Source organism: Eriocheir sinensis, chromosome 66, assembly GCF_024679095.1.
Source record: "Eriocheir sinensis breed Jianghai 21 chromosome 66, ASM2467909v1, whole genome shotgun sequence".
NCBI classification, from domain to species: domain Eukaryota; kingdom Metazoa; phylum Arthropoda; class Malacostraca; order Decapoda; family Varunidae; genus Eriocheir; species Eriocheir sinensis.
The window spans coordinates 3451474-3470194 of NC_066574.1; the positions used below are offsets into that span (position 1 = coordinate 3451474).

Here is an 18721-nt window from a genome sequence, read left to right on the forward strand (position 1 = left end):
TGGAGAGCGCATAAAAAAAAAGTTCGTATTACTCAGCCCAAAATATCGCCCAAAGACCTATACTTTAATTAACACACACACACACGAACACACACACACACACACACACACAAACTTTCACAAACAGACACACCAAAACAAACATCGTAACAGAAGAAATAAAACAAACAAACAAACACAAACACCAAAACAAACACAAACAAAACAAACAAGTGGAATTATACATACAAAACAAACACAAACACCAAAACAAACACACAAACACACACACAAACAAACAAACAGTGGAATTATGCAACCAAATTATTCACTGATACCAACGCACCACCCCCCCCAAAAAAAAAAAAAAAAAAAAAAACAGCCGTTATGTAATTTGACATCTGTGGGCCGGAAGCGCGGATTAATGATATTTCCAGATTTTAGGGGGGCCATTGTGTGTGTGTGTGTGTGTGTGTGTGTGTGTGTGTGTGTGTGTGTGTGTGTGTGTGTGTGTGTGTGTGTGTGTGTGTGTGTGTGTGTGTGTTGAATTTCCCTTGACAATAATTTATGCCCAATCTCTTTTTTTTACTCTCTAATTCATATTTATTATTTCATCATATATGCTTTTTGCAGATAATACTTTTCTGGAGTATTCTGTTATCAGGCCGGACTTAAAATAATCCTTTGATATTCCACGCTTTTTCCCCTAATATTCTGCTGATTCAATATTTTTCCCACCGGTAAATATCAAAGTATTGTTATTTCGAGCATATTATTTATTTTATTACAACATATTCTCAGCTACTACTACTACTACTACTACTACTACTACTGCTATTACTACTACTATAACTACTAATACTAATACTACGACTACTACAGCTAATACTATACTACAACATATAATTTTCAACCACCACAAACTATAAGCTTTCCAAAAACAAAAACTCGGGATAAAATATAAAAGAAAAATAATGGTGTAAATATATCTCCAGTGCCAAGTGTATATTTTCACAATGAGATTAGTATTTTTTTTTGTGTCATTAACGTGTATTTATTTTCGTGAACTAAGTGGTAGGTAATGTTCACGGGGATGAAGGTATATCGGCATCCCTGTGAATATATTTAAGTTTTAATTGTCTAACTCATCTCACCCCGACTCCAACCTACCAATCTGCTTATCAATCTATCGATCTCCTTACAATTAGCTATCTCATCCTATCCCACTTCCCATCTATCTATCTCCTTCTATCCCAATTTCCACCTACCAATCTACTTACCAATCTATCTATTTCCTTACAATTAACCATCTTATCCTATCCCAATCCCAACTTATCAATCTGCTTATCAATCTATCAATCTCCTTACAATTAACTATCTCATCCTATCCTGAGTCCCACCTATCAATCTGCTTATCAATCTATCTATCTCCTTACAATTGACAAACTCATCCTATCCCAATTCATACCTATCAATCTGCTTATCAATCTATCTATCTCCTTACAATTACCTAACTCATCCTATGGCAATTCCCACCTATCAATCTGCTTATCAATCTATCTATCTCCTTACAATTAACTATCTCATCCTATCCCAATTCCCAGCTATCAATCTGCTTATAAATCTACCTATCTCCTTCTATCCTAATTCCCCCCAGTCAATCTACTTATCAATTTATCTATCTCCTTACAATTGACTAACTCATCCTATCCCAATTCATACCTATCAATCTACTTATCAATCTATCTCTTTTGGTCTCCTTGTAACAGTAGTCTCTCTGCCACGCCTACAAATGTCTGTGCTCTGTGTGTGTATCAGTTATTCTTTTCTGGTCCTGCGTCTCCTAAAAGCAACACTTAATCTCTCATATCGACCACCGTACTCTTCATCATCTGTTCCATTACTACGCACAGCCGCCTCCATCAATATGCTATACATCACCACCAACAACACCTCTAATCCTCCTTCTGATCCTCCTCCTCCTCCTCCTCCTCCTCCTTCTCAACACCGTCTTCCTCTTCCTCCATCTCCTCCACAATTTCGTTCTCGTTCTCTTTTTTCTTTCTTCTCTTTCCTCCATTTCTTCTTCTTGTCCTTCTCCTCCTATTCATTTTCCTTTTCCTTCTTCTCCGCCTTCCTCTCTACCTTTTCCTCCTTCTCCTCGTCCTTCTCAGCCTCTTCCGCTTCCATCTCAACCCCCGACCTCCAACATCTCCTTCTCAACCCTCCTCCTCTTCCTCCTCCTCAACCCCTTTCGCTTACAAATGCATGTCAACAGCCATTGCCAATACGATTATTAATGACTGACTCACAGCTATCGCTTTCACCAGACGCGGCCAGTGAATATGTGTGTGTGCGTGTGTGTGCGTGTGTGTGTGTGTGTGTGTGTGTGTGTGTGTGTGTGTGTGTGTGTGTGTGTGTGTGTGTAAACTATTCCAACTCTCAGGTTTCCACTGCATTCCCTTGTATCACACTCTGTCTCTCCACACTGCTGGTTCTGCATGGCTAGGCGTTTAGAAGGTTCCTGGTAGCATTGAGATCATGTTCCCACGGCGTTGCTCACCGTCGCTTCAGTAATAATAATAATAATATGTATATCAGCTTACATCCATCTACCGGGCTATGATTGTTACGCCATTTCTCAATCCAATTACTAAGAGTTTACAATATGAGGTTCCATGACAACACAGGAACGTTATCATGCTTTGAATACGGAGCTTAGTATGAGAAATCTGTACTTCGACAATGAGGAAAACCCTCGCTGTCCTCGCCCAGACGGAAACCATTTGTAGGCTTTCACCTCACGTCTCAGAGCTGCCATTCTACAAGACGGAGCTAATAAATTCCTCAGGCACAAGATAAGGTTGGGGGTCAAAGTCTATAGGTGCGCGTGGCCTCGGTGCTCATCTCTGTCGCATGTGGCGGGAAATAACGGAGTATAAGAGTATTTTCAGCATAAACTCAAGACCGCCTTTCCAACACGTGGGCAACAGGGTAGCTTCATTCATAACCATTTACTCCGCCGACTGCACATCTAAGCACCAACTAACTTCAGCGCCCTGAGAAACGATGCTCCGCGCCAATGTATTCCTCACCCTAAAGAGGATCCAACCTCATATATCTCTAGCGCTGGGGTGTTAAAACAAAGTAGTGTACCTGTAAGCGTGAAAATACTACGCATATTCTTTTTCTTAACTGCCAGAAAGAGAGACGAATAGGCAGCGCTTTTAGCATCTCCCGCCCTGCCATGAAAAGAATGGTCCGCGGGTTTGTCCTCCTTTCCCGAGAGCTGAAGGAACAGAGGTACAGCGATAACTTAGGCAGGACAGACGAGGGAAACAACGAGGGAGAAATAGAGAGTAAGGGTGATGAAGCGCTATTTTTATGCGCAATGCTACAAACAAACAGAGAAACACGTCTCTTTAACTTCTCGTTTGTTTTAATTTGTACAAAGGGGGAGGAGTTTTACGGAAAGGAGAGGAAAAGATGAGGAGGGGGAGGAGGAAAGGAGAGGAGAGGAGAGGAGACGAGAGATGAGAAGGGGAGAGAAGGAGAGGGAAGGAGAGGAGAGGAGAGGAGAGGAGACGAGGGGAGAGGAGACGAGAGGAGACGAGACGAGAGAAGAGAAGAGAGAATGGAAAAGGAGGAGAGTGGAGGGGAGGAGAGGAGACGAGAGGAGAGACGAGAGGAGAGGAGAGGAAAGGAGCGAAGGGGAGCGGAGGGGAGGGGAGGAAGAGCTAAGCATCTGGAAGGAGGAAAACTGGTAGGGACGATACAGAACGCCTAACCTCGAAGAACCGATTTTGCAAGAGAAGATAAATGAAGTTTCCCGTAAAAAGTTTGAGTTAAGGAGAGAGCAAGCATGTTTCCTGTAGATGAAGGGGACATGAGGAGGAGGAAGAAGAAGAAAAAACAAGAGCAAGAACAAAAGGAACAAGAACAAGAACGACAGCAACATGAAGAAGAAAAAAAGAGCACAAAAACAGGAAGAAAAATAATGAGAAACTGCAAGGAAAAACATATTACATACCAACAAGAAGAAACAGAAACACAAGAACAAAAAGGAAAATAAAGAAAAACTACCAGAAAAAAAACACTTTATATACCACAAGCAAAAACACAAAATGCACTATCGACAGAATGACAACACAACACACAGAGATAAGGAGGTCACACACACACACAAACACACAAACCTAAGCATACACCATCGTACTGAGACCCTCGGCGGGGCGTGTGAGTGTAGGGAGCCTCGGACGGCATACAAAATCCAACGAGAACCGTGAACCGCCAAGCCGGGGTGACAGGTTACCGATATACCTGAGGGGCCACGCTTGTATGGTCGGCTCCTGGCGGTCGTGTGGGTGGCGGCGTTCCATGCATCTAAAGTAGCGTTTCGTGGTGGTGGACTCACTCTTGCCAGAATAATGAGAATGTGGTACTCAGAGCATAGTATTAAACGGTTTCTGACGCCTAACTATTGCCAAGAAACATCAGAATCTAACTCTTTGTAACGATAGCTATAAATGAGTTTCGTTATTGGAGTCCAGAAGACAGTTTTGGCGTAGGAAGTCGGGAAATATAAGCGGCTGAGTACGACAATCTGGCAACGGTGGTGGTGGTGGTGGTAACGTTGATTCACACTCTCAATCGTATTCGTCTCTCACAACAATTTTCAAAGGCCACAGAGGAGTATTAGTCGAGTTCTCATAAGTGTTATTTTCACGTTCATAATGCAGAAGCCTTGCCAAATTATTACTAGGCTCAAAAAACCACCCACTGAATTACTACTAACACAACAACCCCTATCCGTATCCAGTGTGGGTGATGTTAGCAGAAGCCTTGCCAAATTATTACTAGGCTCAAGAAATCACCCACTGAATTACTACCAACACAACAACCCCGATGGAAGCCGTATTCAGTGTGGGTGATTTTAGCTCCGAAATGTTTGAGAATATGGGCGTTGGGTAGTGGACCAAAGCCGAGGGGGATACGGTAACATGCAATGGGTGTAGGATGCCGGTGGGAAGGTGCATGGAAAGTGATAGGGTTGGTGTATGTTGTGATTTTGGTGATGGTGGTGGTGATGGTGGTAGTGGTGGTGATGGAGAGGGAGACTGCGATAGTGGGGTGAGGATAACGCTGTGAGGTAAATGAACGTGACAGGGGTGGTGGATGTAGTGATTTTGGTGATGGTGATGGCGATGGTGATGGTGGTAGTGGTGGTGATGGAGAGGGAGACTGCGATAGTGGGGTGAGGATGAACGTGACAGGGGTGGTGGATGTAGTGATTTTGGTGATGGTGGTGGTGATGGTGGTGGTGGTGGTGGTCAGAGAGGTACAAGCTATACATGCAAAGGTCGTCGTGATGGTGGTAGCATGGTGAGGATAACGCTGTGAGGTGAATGGCAGTGGTGGTAGTTTTGGTGCTAGTGTTAAAGGCGGTGGGATTTTCTATTATTTTACCTCTCTTTCGGACACCTCTTTGGATTATTTTTAGGAGCAGCGAGTAGCGGGCTTTTTTTTATATTATTGTTTCCTTTTTTTTGTGCCCTTGAGCTGTTCCTTTGTTGTAAAAAAAAGAAGCAGCCTAGGAGCAAAAATAAAGGAAACAAAGAAGCCGCTAATCACTGCTCCCACACACGCACAAAAAAAAAAATATAGATGCGTGTCCAAAAGAGAGATCATTGTCGGGAGGAGAGGTGCCTTGACTGGTGAGAGAGACGGGAAACACAAACTATAGGTACAGAAAACAATACAAACAAGACAGAATATATGTTACTTACCCTTTCACTAACAACAAACACGACTACGGATCTGGTTTCGAGATTAAGTTACACAAAGAACTCGTGTGTTAAGGAAAAAAATACAAATAATGAGTAGGTATATACAAATAGGATATGTGTGTTACTTAACCTTTCACGACTACGGATCAGATAATATGGCTTTGGTTTTGAGATTAAGTTACATAAAGAACTCGTGTGTTAAGGAAAAAAAATACAAATAATGAGTAGGTATATACAAATAGGATATGTGTGTTACTTAACCTTCCACTAACAACAGACAGGAGTACGGGTAAGATAACATGGCTCTGGTTTGGAGATTCAGGTACACAAAGACTCGTAATTAGGAAAAAATATCTTGCTGATGGAGGTAAAATTAAATGACGGTAGAGTCGTTACCATCTCTCTCTCTCTCTCTCTCTCTCTCTCTCTCTCTCTCTCTCTCTCTCTCTCTCTCTCTCTCTCTCTCTCTCTCTCTCTCTTAATTATGTTCTTTATCGGTCCCTTCTCGGCTAACTTGATTACGTCCTATAAATTCTCTCTCTCTCTCTCTCTCTCTCTCTCTCTCTCTCTCTCTCTCTCTCTCTCTCTCTTCAATCTTTGACTTTTACATCGTTTTTCGCAATTTCTTTTCCTCCTCCTCTTCTAATATTTTTTTCCGGGTTTCTTTTTTTTCTCTTTTAACCCCAAACTTTTTTTTTTCTTTCTTTTCATTTCTCTATCTGACAAAACCCTTTCTGCTGGTCACTTTGGCAACCCTTCTTCTGCCTTGCCTTTTTAAATCCCCGCTATTCTTTTCATTTGTTTTTCTTTCCTCCTTTCTTGGATCGAGTTCGTTTGCATGTATTTTCATTTCACCCTTACTCTCTCTCTCTCTCTCTCTCTCTCTCTCTCTCTCTCTCTCTCTCTCTCTCTCTCTCTCTCTCTCTCTCTCTCTCTCTCTCTCTCTCTCTCTCTCTCTCTCTCAATCTTCTCTTTATATTTCTTTCCTTCCTGCATGCCAAGCTATCATCCTTTCTCCCTCTCCTCTCTTCTCCTCTCCTCTCCTCTCCTCTCCTCTCTCTCTCTCTCTCTCTCTCTCTCTCTCTCTCTCTCTCTCTCTCTCTCTCTCTCTCTCTCTCTCAATCTTCTCTTTAATTTCTTTCCTTCCTGCATGCCAAAATATCATCCTTTCTCCCTTTTCTGTCCTCTCCTCTCCTCTCCTCTCTTCTCCTCTCCTCTCCTCTCCTCTCTCTCTCTCTCTCTCTCTCTCTCTCTCTCTCTCTCTCTCTCTCTCTCTCTCTCTCTCTCTCACGTAATCCCTGCCTAATGCCATCTGTGAACTTTCATTAAGAGCGTCGTAGAAAAGGCTCACTCTTGCGTTTCTTCCTTTGGTAACACAAGAATCGGGTGCAGAATATATTTCCACGAAAGACGAAAAAAGCAAGATTTCTGAGGTGTATGAATCGTGGAATCATGTGTGTGTGTGTGTTTTCAGACTCTTACACGCCCTCACACAAACACACACACACACACACACATACACAGAAACCTTTGACATGGTGAGGTCGGGGCCAAGCTTCGGTAGGTGGGTTTTCTCTGGACGACGCGTGTGATGTTTACCGAAAAGGAGCGTCAAAGGAATGAGAGAGGAGAGAGTGGGAGGGAGCGAGCCGTTGGTGGCGGTGGTGAGGCGGCCTGACTTGGAGTATAATGCCGCGGGTGGAATTCTCGAGGTCGTCCGTGGCGTGTGACTCTTCTCTCCGCCAGCCGTGATCCTCTCAGACATGGACACCGCGGAGAGAAGCAAGGACGGGGATAAACAAGAGGAAGAAAGCAGGAATATGGACACAGCAGAGAAGCAGAGACGGAAATAAGGAAAAGGAAGAAAGTACAAGCATTGAACACCGCGGGAAAGGAAGGAAAGAAAATAAACAAGAGGAAGAAAGCAGGAATATGGACACAGCAGAGCAGCAGAGACGGAAATAAGGAAAAGGAAGAAAGTATAAGCATTGAACACCGCGGGAAAGCAGGGAAAGGAAATAAACAAGAGGAAGAAAGCAGGATCACAGACACCACACAGAAGCAGAGACGGAAATAACCAAAAGGGAGAAAGTACAAGCATTGAACACCGCGGGAAAGGAAGGAAAGAAAATAAACAAGAGGAAGAAAGCAGAAATATGGACGCCGTGAAAATAAACAAGAAAGCAAAACAAGGTCACTGCGAAGGAAGGAACAGAAACACATGAGAGCAGCGCGGGGAAGCAAAGAATATAAATAAACAACAAATAAAGAAGAAACACAAACATGAACACGGGAAGGAAACCACGAAACGGAAATGATAAAAAAGTACATCTGACTCCTGGTTATTCACGGTACAGAAAGAACAAAACTACTAGCAGGGTCATTAACCTCTTGACTGCGGATTTCCTACAAAAATACATCACCAAACTACAGGAATGGAACAAAAAGTGGCTGCTACAATTCAATGAAGAAAAATGTAAAGCCATGCCAATTAGGAGGGGAAATCCAGCACACCAATACCACATGGGAAACACTCCACTATCCACCACAGAGGCAGAGAAAGACCTGGGAGTATATGTTAACAGGCTACCAGTGAAGGCAAAATCCGTGCCAATCGCAGCGGACGGGTTAAAGTACCCCTGGAAATGCCCAAAACGCCTCCGAAAGCCTCGTCAAATGTGTGTACTTGAGCGCCGAAGGGTTTGAGAATACGGGACCTGTGCAACGCAAACTCGAGGCGGGAGACAGAAACGACTCACTCAAGACATGATACAGAAAGCCGCAACGAGACGCAAATACATTATCAAAAAAACAAAAAAAATAAAATCCTAATCAAAGAACAAAACACGCATAAAATTTACTTGCCCATAATATGAAAAAAAAAAAAACTAGACAAATAAAATCAAATATATACGAGACAACACAGCAAACTCAACTAATTATACAAGACATACCACAATAAAGGAAAAAAAGGAACATATCAATTCTACCCATTAAACTCGACACAGAGGACGCCGTACTCACCTCGTCAGAAGATTCGCCAGCCACGTCTTCGGCAGCGCTTCGGTACCTGCAGAAGAGACTCAGGGTTATCCAGCAGCAATGACACAATGAAGGGAAAAAGGGATGAAAAACGGAAAAAAATCAAAAACCACCAAAAAGACATAAAAAAGAACACAGCACAAATAAAAAAGGAAGGACAGCAAAGACACACGAAGGGACAGGACACAAGGGATGCGGATAAAAGGAGAAACAATAACAAAAAATGACGTAATGTAGGGAGAAAATGGAAGGAAAACAAGAAAAAGGAAAGACCACCAAAACACATCAGAAAGAACGCAACAAGAAGGAAAAATGAAAGGACAGCAAAGACACACAAAGGGACAGGACACAAGGGACGCGGATAAAAGGAAAAGAATAACAAAAGACGTAATGTATGAAAAAAATGGAAGGGAAACAAGAAAAGAAGGAAAGGCCCCAAAAGACATCAGAAAGAACGCAACAAGAAGGGAAATTGGAAGGACAGCAAAAGGACACACGAAAGGACATAACACAAGGGGCGCGGAGGAGGACCAGGTATAAGTTCGGCAGACAAAGCCACGATGATGTATTCAGGAAGTCCGAATTCCCTTCACGGACAAAACTACTTCAAAATTGCCAATCTTACGGGGGATAGAAAGATAGATGGAGAGAGAGGGAGAAACAGAGACAGACAGCAGACAGGCCAGCTTATAGACGGAAACTTTTCTGTCCACCTCAAACACAGAGAAATAGGCATACAGGCAGACCAATAGACAGATAGACAGACCTTTTCTCTCCACCTCAAACAGACATACATACAGACATACAGACAGGACAAAATATAGACAGCCTAACTCTCCTTTCCATCTCAAAGACAGACAGACAGACAGACATAGACAGACAGACAAACTAACTATCCCCTCCATCTCAGCAACCCAAAACCCCAAGACATGAGATCTCAGCCCTATTCCTGAAGACCTAAGTGAGCTCCAGACGGATACAGACAGATCCTCTCCGTCTCAAGAACCTCAAACCCCAAGAAAGACGAACCCAACCCTATTCTTGAAGACCGGAGGGAGTGCCAAATACTCTTCACCCCTTAAACTTTGTCTCCCGCATTCAGCAAAGTTTCGCGGGGACGGATGAGGCGTCACGAAAGTTCATCGAGGAAGCGCCAGACAACCACAAGGATAAGAAACAAAGAAATGGGAGAGGATGAAAAAAAGAAAGCGCATCTCCATATGTAAACAAACCAACGTCGAGTCAGCTGTTTATTTACCGTGAAATCTAATGTTGTCTGCTGCTCCTCCTCTTCCTCCTCCTCCTCCTCCTCCTCCTCCTTGCACTTTAATTTATCTTCCTTTGTCCTTTCCTTTTGTATATTATTTGTTTGTTTCATTTTCTTGGTCTTTGTACTTTATTTTTTTTTGTTTTCAGTTTTTTTTTTTTTTGGTTTCTTGTCTGTCTTTCTATTTATCTATACTGTTTTTTTTTTAATTCTTCTTCTTTGTTGCAGTTTTTTTTTATCTTGCTTTTTTTGTATTCTTCCTCCTCCTCCTCCTCCTCCTCATCATCATCATCATCATCATCATCATCATCATCATCATCTTCTTTCTTTACCATTTACTCCTCTTCGTCCTCTTTCTCTTTCTCTTCCTCCTCCTTCTCTTTCTCTTCCTCCTCCTTCTCTTTCTCTTCCTTCTCCTTCCATTCTTTTCTCCCCAACTATTCCTCCTATTTATCTTTCTACTTCCTCTTCCAATTACTCTTTTACTTCCTCTTCTTATTTCTCTTTTACTTCCTCCACCTCCTCCTCCTCTTCCTCTCTTTCTGTCTTTTCCTCCTCCTATCTTTCTCTTTCTTTTTCTTCTCTTCCTCTTCCTAAAAAAAAATACTGAATACAAAAAAAATAAATGTATCTCTTAATCTACCTCTTCTTTCTCCTATTTCTTTCTCTTTCTCTTTTTTCTTTATCTTTGCTTTCCTCTTCTTCTTCCACTTTCTCTTCTCTGCACAAAAAAAAAAAATCCAAGAACACAAACTGGACAAGAATGTGACCAGAAAAAAATCGACTCAATCTTTTTTTTCGGATACGTTCTCAGTGTGTGTGTGTGTGTGTGTGTGTGTGTGTGTGTGTGTGTGTGTGTCCAAGAAACAATGCAATCGACGGGTTAAATAAATTTGGGTCCGTCTCTCTCTCTCTCTCTCTCTCTCTCTCTCTCTCTCTCTCTCTCTCTCTCTCTCTCTCTCTCTCTCTCTCTCTCTCATTACTTCTCTTTGTTTTCCCTTCCTCCTCCAAATCTCGACTTTTTTATATCTTTCCAAGTTTCTCTAATTCACAGTTTTCATTCTTTTGTTCGGTTAATTTACTTTCACAACAATTATAAGAGAAAATATAAATCTTACTAATCAGATGGAAGACAAAAGAATGCAAATCAGAATTACAATAAAGGAGTATAAAAAAAAACATAATGGAAATACACTTAATGATAAGACTGAGAGAAAACGAAAACACACACACACACACACACACACACACACACACACACACACACACACACACACACACACACACTGAGAACACATCCACTATTGCGTTTTCTCGGTACGAAGCTGAGCGGCGCCTCGAGGGTTTTCAGACGAGTTGCAACAATGTTTAAATAGAAAAGGATGTACGGAAATCAAGGTAGAACGTATATTAAACTTGTTGAAGGTTGAACTATACGAGGAAAGGGAGGAGAACGAACAGCTAAGGCGCCTACAGACAATTAAATAACGAAACTAAAGTAAATTAAACTAAATAACTAAAATATATGTACGGAAATCAAGGTAACTCGTATATTAAGCTTGTTGAATGTTGAGCAATACGAGGAAAAGGAAGAGAATGAACAGCTAAAACGCCTACATAGACAATTAAATAACGAAACTAAAGTAAATTAAACTAAATAACTAAAATAAATGTACGGAAATCAAGGTAACTCGTATATCAAGCTTGTTGAATGTTGAGCTATACGAGGAAAAGGAAGAGAATGAACAGCTAAAACGCCTACATAGACAATTAAATAACGAAACTAAAGTAAATTAAACTAAATAACTAAAATAAATGTACGGAAATCAAGGTAACTCGTATATTAAGCTTGTTGAAGGTTGAACTATACGAGGAAAAGGAAGAGAATGAACAGCTAAAACGACTACATAAATAAGTAAATAACGAAACTAAAGAAAATTGAACTAAATAACCACAAAAACTGTACGGAAATCAATGTAACTCGTATATTAAACTCGTTCGATGTTTAACTATACGAGGAAAATGTAAATAAAGAAAAAAATATACAACCAAAAAGGCCAAATAAATAAAGAAATAACGAAACGAAACTAAACTAAATACCTAAAAAATATATATGTAAATCGATGTTGCACGTATATTAAACTTGTTACTGAACTAGACGAAGAAAATGTGAATCAAGGATAGAGAACAAACATCTAGGAGAAAAATATTAATGCGGTGACTAAAACAAATTTCTACCTGGTAAAGAAAAGTAGCGATTGTGAGAAAAGTCGCTGTTAAATGAGTTATATAAATACTACATACTAACAAAACCTGCAATCATTTCAGAGTTCAGAGTTTAATACTAACGCGATTTGCTGTTTTCTAAGGCTAATGTTTACTTATTTGGGTATATACTTCAATAAACTCTCTTTAGGGTTGACACTCTTGGCCTATAATAATGATAATAATAATAATAATAATAATAATAATAATAATAATAATAATAATAATAATAATAATAATAATAATAATAATAATAATAACAATAATAATAATAATGTAGAAAAAAAGCAATATGTTTACAATGAGAAATAAATGTTTACTCATTAACATATAATTAATACATTCATGAATACAAGGGCGAGAATAATTAACACTCCTCTAATAACACACACACACACACACACACACACACACACACACACACACACACTAAAACACTCCTCTAATATTCTTTTTTCTCCTCCTCATCAACATCATCTGTCTCGCCCACTTCCTCGTTCTCCTCCTCCTCCTCTCTTTCCTCTTTATCTTTCTTTCTCTATCAATAACACTCCACTAATAGTCTTCTTTGTCCTCTTCATCCTCATCATCTGTTTCTTCCACTTCCTTCTCCTCCTCCTCCTCTTTCTCCTCTCTATCTTTCTTCATCATCTGTTTCTTCCGCTTCCTTCACCTCCTTCTCCTTCTTTTCCTTATCTATATCTTTCTCTCTTCTTCCTCTTTCAAATGAAACTCCATGGAAAACAAACTACAGGAAAACAATATAACTAACTCCGGTAATGATGAAATATGCTTTGTAATATTACTCTGATAAGCACTGCAACACGTCTAGTATATCCCGTTTATTAAAGAAGAGATAAATTTACACGTATCAGTGCTGGACGTTGATGAGCCGTTTTTTTGTAATTAACTTGATGCTGAACGAATATGTTGCAAGAGTGAAATACTAAGCCGCTTTACGTTTTTTTTCTTTCTTTTGTGTCTGATGAAGTGGAGCGTTAGTGTGGTAGTGTTTTGTTATGGTGGGGAAAGACTTTAGTATTGGGTGTGAGTGGGGTGGAAGTGTTGTATGGTATGGTGTTAGGACTTGTAGTAAACGAAGGAAAAAAATATAATTACGTTTGGTGAATAGGATAATTTATATATTTATTTTTCTATCTTTCTTTCTTTGTCTTTCTTTCTTTCCTTACTTACATACATACTTTTCCCTCTCTCTCTCCTTTTTTCTTTCTTTCTTTCTTTCTCTTCTCTTCTCTTCTCTTCTCTCTCTCTCTTACACACACACACACAGACACAACTACCCCCCCCCCCCCCAACACAAGCCCTCCATCTCACCCCAACCCCTCCTCTTCCCCCCTCACATACACAACCCCCCCCCCCCATCAATCCCACCCTCCACACACACTAGAAATAATAATAATAAAAATAGCATAAAAGAATCATCGCGCGGCGTCCGGAATCACTGGTAAAACGAAGCCTGGAACGAGATTACCTTTCCGGGGCCACACCTGTGCGCCTACGTGAGCTCGTCCTCCTTCCCCTCATTCGTTAGTCGCGGCCCGAGGAGGGGATTTAATCAAGGTTAGAAAATATGAAAGAACATTAATTTGGGGCTTCATAGGCAGGCGTGGGGGATCTATTTCGTACCCTTTTTTTTCTATAGGTGTATATTGCAATGGCGTCTTGAGATGTGTGGTTCGCTTACTTTCTTTCGTATCTTTCATAACGCATAAGACTGATAGTGATAATAATAGTGATGATAGTAATAGTGATAAAATGTTAAGGTCATATCCTCCACCAAGTCAATAATATTATACAAGACAAAGATTCATTAGTTAGACAGGAATCATTATTATTATTATTATTATTATTATTATTATTGCTATTATTATTGTTATTGTTATTATTTCTTCAAAAGTATCATCACCACCTTACCTTCCCTTCCCTTTCTCCTCATTTCCTCTCCTCTTTCTACCCTCTTTCTCCTCCATGCTCAAAATCCTCTAACTTTCTCTTCTTATCTCTCCTCCCTTTGTATTCTCCTTTTCTCTCCTTCTCCGATCTGAACATATAATTTTTTCTCCTCCACGCTCAATTTATCATCCCACTCCCTTTCAAATCGTCTCTTCCTAACATTATCTACATTCTCCTTTATCTTTGCCAATATTCTCCTCGGTGGCGCAAAAGCAGCCGAAGCACAGCGATTTATATTCCTTTCCCATCGATTCTTCCTTATATCTATCCTCTTAATCTCTATCCCAATCGTTTCTTCCTTAATATCATCTACACCTTTCCTAATCTTTGCCAATACTCTCTATAACTGGTGGAAAAGCATGCAAAGAACAGCGATTTCGAACAGTTTAAGAGCTTCGTTAAAATGCGCGCCTTGTTCCAATATATCCGGCAGGGCTCAAAACCTTTCCCATCCTCAGAACTTCTTGTGAATTGGCGTCTTGTTATAATGTTTTCAGTAGGACTCAAAAGCTTTCCGATCCTCTGAGCTTCGTCAAAATTAGCGTCTGGTTCCAACATTTCCAACAGGACTCAAAACCTTTCCCTTCCTCAGAGTTTCTCGTTTTGCAATATTTTCATTTTCTCTCGTTTTTCTCCCCTATGAATCCGTGCCTTCTCCCTCTATACTTAAGTTCCCCTTACTCTGATTCGAAGGGAGTTGTGAAAGGCAGATAAGGGACATGGAAGTGGGTGGCAGAAGGAAGAGAGGAAGACCCAGGACGAGATGGAAGGACTGTATTGTGGCGGACGGCAGGGAGAAGAACTTGGACCTTGAAGTGGCGGAGGACAGGGTTAGATGGAGGAGACTCATCTATAGAAACGGGATAATAACGCTGCTGAAAAAGAAGAACTCTAATTCGAATATCTGACCGGACTCGAAGGGCCATATTATTAAAACAAACACACTTGACATGGCTTTCGAAGGAGGTGTAGGCCTTTCCATCGGTAGTTTTTTAACCCTGGGAGTTTGACAAGGCTTCTGTACCATGAGGTCTAAAAAACACTCATTAGCCCATTGACTGCGGATTTCCTACAAGAAGACCTCACCAAGCTACAGGAATGGATCAAAAAGTGGCTGCTACAATTCAATGAAGAAAAATGTTGTCTTGCACCTTGGGAGGGGATATCCAGCACACCAATACCACATGGGAAACACTCCACTATCCACCACAGAGGCAGAGAAAGACCTGGGAGTATATGTTATCCGGCTACCAGTGAAAGCCAAATTCGTTCCAATCGCAGCGGACGGGTTAGAACGTATTTTACCTCTTTTTTTGGCATTTAAAAATAACGGATGTGAGAATCGGGTCTAAGAATTCCAACCTAAACCTGTCCCGCCCTCAGCGCTTCGTTTTGCGTCTCGGTTCAGCGTGGCGGGACACCTTTAAGGGCCAGACGGAGCATCGAGGGTCACGCGGGCTTCCGAGGTGACTTCCGTTGTATTACCGTGTCTTGCTGGTATTGCCGTGGCTTGGTGGTGGTGTTGGCAGTGTCAGGATTATTGGTACTACTGCTGAAGCTTCTCCACCGCCTCCTTCTCCACCTCCTCCTCTCTTTCGTCTGGTGAGACCAACCAGCGAATCAGAGCAATGGTCCACCTGTGACGTCACTTTCAATATGATGCATTTTAAGTAGGTTCAAAAAGAGTGCTACTGCTTCTGTTTCCACCATTACCACTGCTACTGAAACTGATACTAATAACATTACTACTCCTATTGTTACTATTGCTACTGCTACCACTACTACTGCTGTTACTACTACTACTGCTACAACTACTACCACTACTGCTACTACTTCCACTATCGCTCATGGACATCCGGTTAATCCTCTCTTTGGCCTTAGAAAATCGTCGTGATGGCAGTCCCAATACGTTTATGAATATCGACTTGTGTCTTGCCCCGCGCTGAACCGCCTCTCCGCAAAACAATTCTTTCTTCGCCGCGCCCGACACACTTCCTTAGACGCGGCGAAAATTACTTGGTGGTTCTCTGCATACGAAACTTTGCCACGATTTTAGGATTATCATTATTCTTGACGGGATCATCGTTGCGCGAGAGATCAGCGTATAAAACTTCATTGCTTCTCACGGTGTATTATGAAATAGGACTCTGCTAATAAATGTAAATGCCTTGAGAGAGAGAGAGAGAGAGAGAGAGAGAGAGAGAGAGAGAAACTGATCAATCTACAAAAGTTCAGGGTTCTAACTTCCTCTTCTTCGTCGTCAGCTGATTAGCCCGTCTTTATACGGGGTCGCTGTTTTTGATGAGTCGTTTCCATTTGCCTTTATCACCGGCCATGTTGGTCTGCAATCCTGGATTCTAACTTCTATGATCATATAATTCTGTAATGACTTTTGTTTGCCCTTAAGACGTCTCCGTTACTGTAAAAACTAGTGGCCACAGAGATAGTTAAGATGGAGATGAAAAAAGGCGGTTGACAGCACTCTAAAACCATGTGAATATATAATGTTACGGGTCTGTTATGTTTTTCCAAGGAGCGTGGGAAGGTGGGTGAGAGCGTTGTCAGGTGCCTTAAGGGTTTTTTATATGAAACTATTTTTTTTCTTGTTTGTTTTTCATGTATCGTCTCTCAAATTTCTACACGCGTAAGTAGGTGTCATAGCTATCTGTAAATAAAATTGCATGTAAATTGATGCACACGATCATTAACCACATCAAAAAAGGTGAACAGTCCCTTAAGCTGCATATGACAACCCTTCACCACCCCCCCCTTCCCTTAAACAGCTTGTTACTGTATGAAAAGAGACTATTGAAACCAAGACAAGGAAAGGCACCTGACAAAGCTGTTTCCCTCCTTCAACTGCTTGTTACTGAGAGAGAGAAAAAAAAGATGAGATAGGGAAAGGCACCTGACAACGCTCTCGCCTCCCTTCCCACGCTCCTTGCCACCTTCGATTCCAGACACACACAGAGCAGCCCCCCACCCCTCCCCCTTCCCTTAAACTGCTTGTTACCGAGATAAAAAAAGACGAGATATTGATACGGAAAGGCACCTGACAACGCTCTCGCCTCCCTTCCCACGCTCCTTGTCACCTTCGATTCCAGACACACACAGAGCAGCCCCCCACCCCCATCCCCCACCACCACCACCACTGTTCCGGGCGCGGCACACATATTCACCACGCAATCCAGGTAAACCAATACACGGGCGCCGCCAATAAGGGCCAATGAAGCATGTCCTGATGGCTTACTCGCTGCTCCTCTGATGCGCTTCACTCAGGGTTACCCGATTCTCGCACTCTGCACATTGTGGTCATCGATTCCTGACTAAAAACTATCACACTCAAATGACGGTATCCAATCAAGCAGAGATAAAAACAGTTATTGATGGAGTTTATAAAAGCGGAGAGGATAAATCTGAGTCCCCTAACGCTATTTGGTTATTTAGTTTGGGAATAACTCGGAGGCTAAGAGTTAGGGGCTCATCCTCCCTTTCACCTAACCTCAATTCAGCACCCACGGTTTTGATACAGAGGAGGGGGAAAAAGAGGAAGGTGAATAAAAAGGACAACAAGAAGGAAAGAAAGATGGGAAAAGAAAGTTAAGGGAATAAATTTAGTATGGAGGAGGAAGAGGAAATACCAGGTTGAGGGGAGGAGAAAAGAGAAAAAGGAAAAAGGATGGAAAAAAAGATAGGAAAAGAAAGAAAGGGGATAAATTTAGAATGCCGGAAGAAGAAGAAATAACAGATTGAGGGGAGAAGAAGAGAAAAAGAGGTAAAAGGAAGGAAAGAAAGATAGGAAAAGAAAGTTAAGGGGATAAATTTAGTATGGAGGAAGAAGAAGAAATAACAAGTTGAGGGGAGGAGAAGAGAAAAAGAGGTAAAAAGGAAGGAAAGAAGGATAGGAAAAAAAAGTAACGTGATAAATTTAGTATGGAGGAAGAAGAAGAAATAGCAGATTGAGGGGAAGAGAAGAGAAAAAAAGAGGAAAAAGGAAGGACAGAAGGATAGCAAAAGAAAGTAACGGGAAAACTTTAGTATGGAGGTAAAAGAAGAAATAGCAAATTGAGGGGAAGAGAAAGAAAAAGAGGAAAAAAGGAAGGAAAGAAAGATAGGAAAAGAAAGGGGATAAATTTAGAAAGGAGGAAAAAGAAAAAATAACAGATTGAGGGGAGGAGAAGAGAAAAAGAGGAAGGAAAGAAAGAAAAAGAAGAAAAAGAAATAAGAGGAAATTGAGGTTAGGTGAGAGGGAGGATGAGCCTCTCACTTTTAACCACCTCCGAGTTACTCCCAACCACAATACTCAAAATAACGTTAGGCTTCCATGACCCACAGACCACACTAATACAGTTCAAGTTAACCCAGCCAGGAATCGAGCCCCCATCGACTTAAACACCACATCCCAACG

At 41.3% G+C, this 18721-nt stretch overlaps 1 long non-coding RNA gene across 2 annotated transcripts in view; it reads right to left on the reverse strand.

The window, feature by feature from the left end:
- The window catches only part of LOC126987743 (uncharacterized), a 102571-nt gene that overhangs the window by 72244 nt on the left and 11606 nt on the right, over positions 1-18721 (reverse strand). For both annotated transcript variants that reach the window (XR_007741134.1, XR_007741133.1), the window contains exon 2: positions 8790-8835. This is a non-coding gene — a long non-coding RNA (uncharacterized LOC126987743). The remainder of the gene's footprint in view (positions 1-8789; positions 8836-18721) is intronic.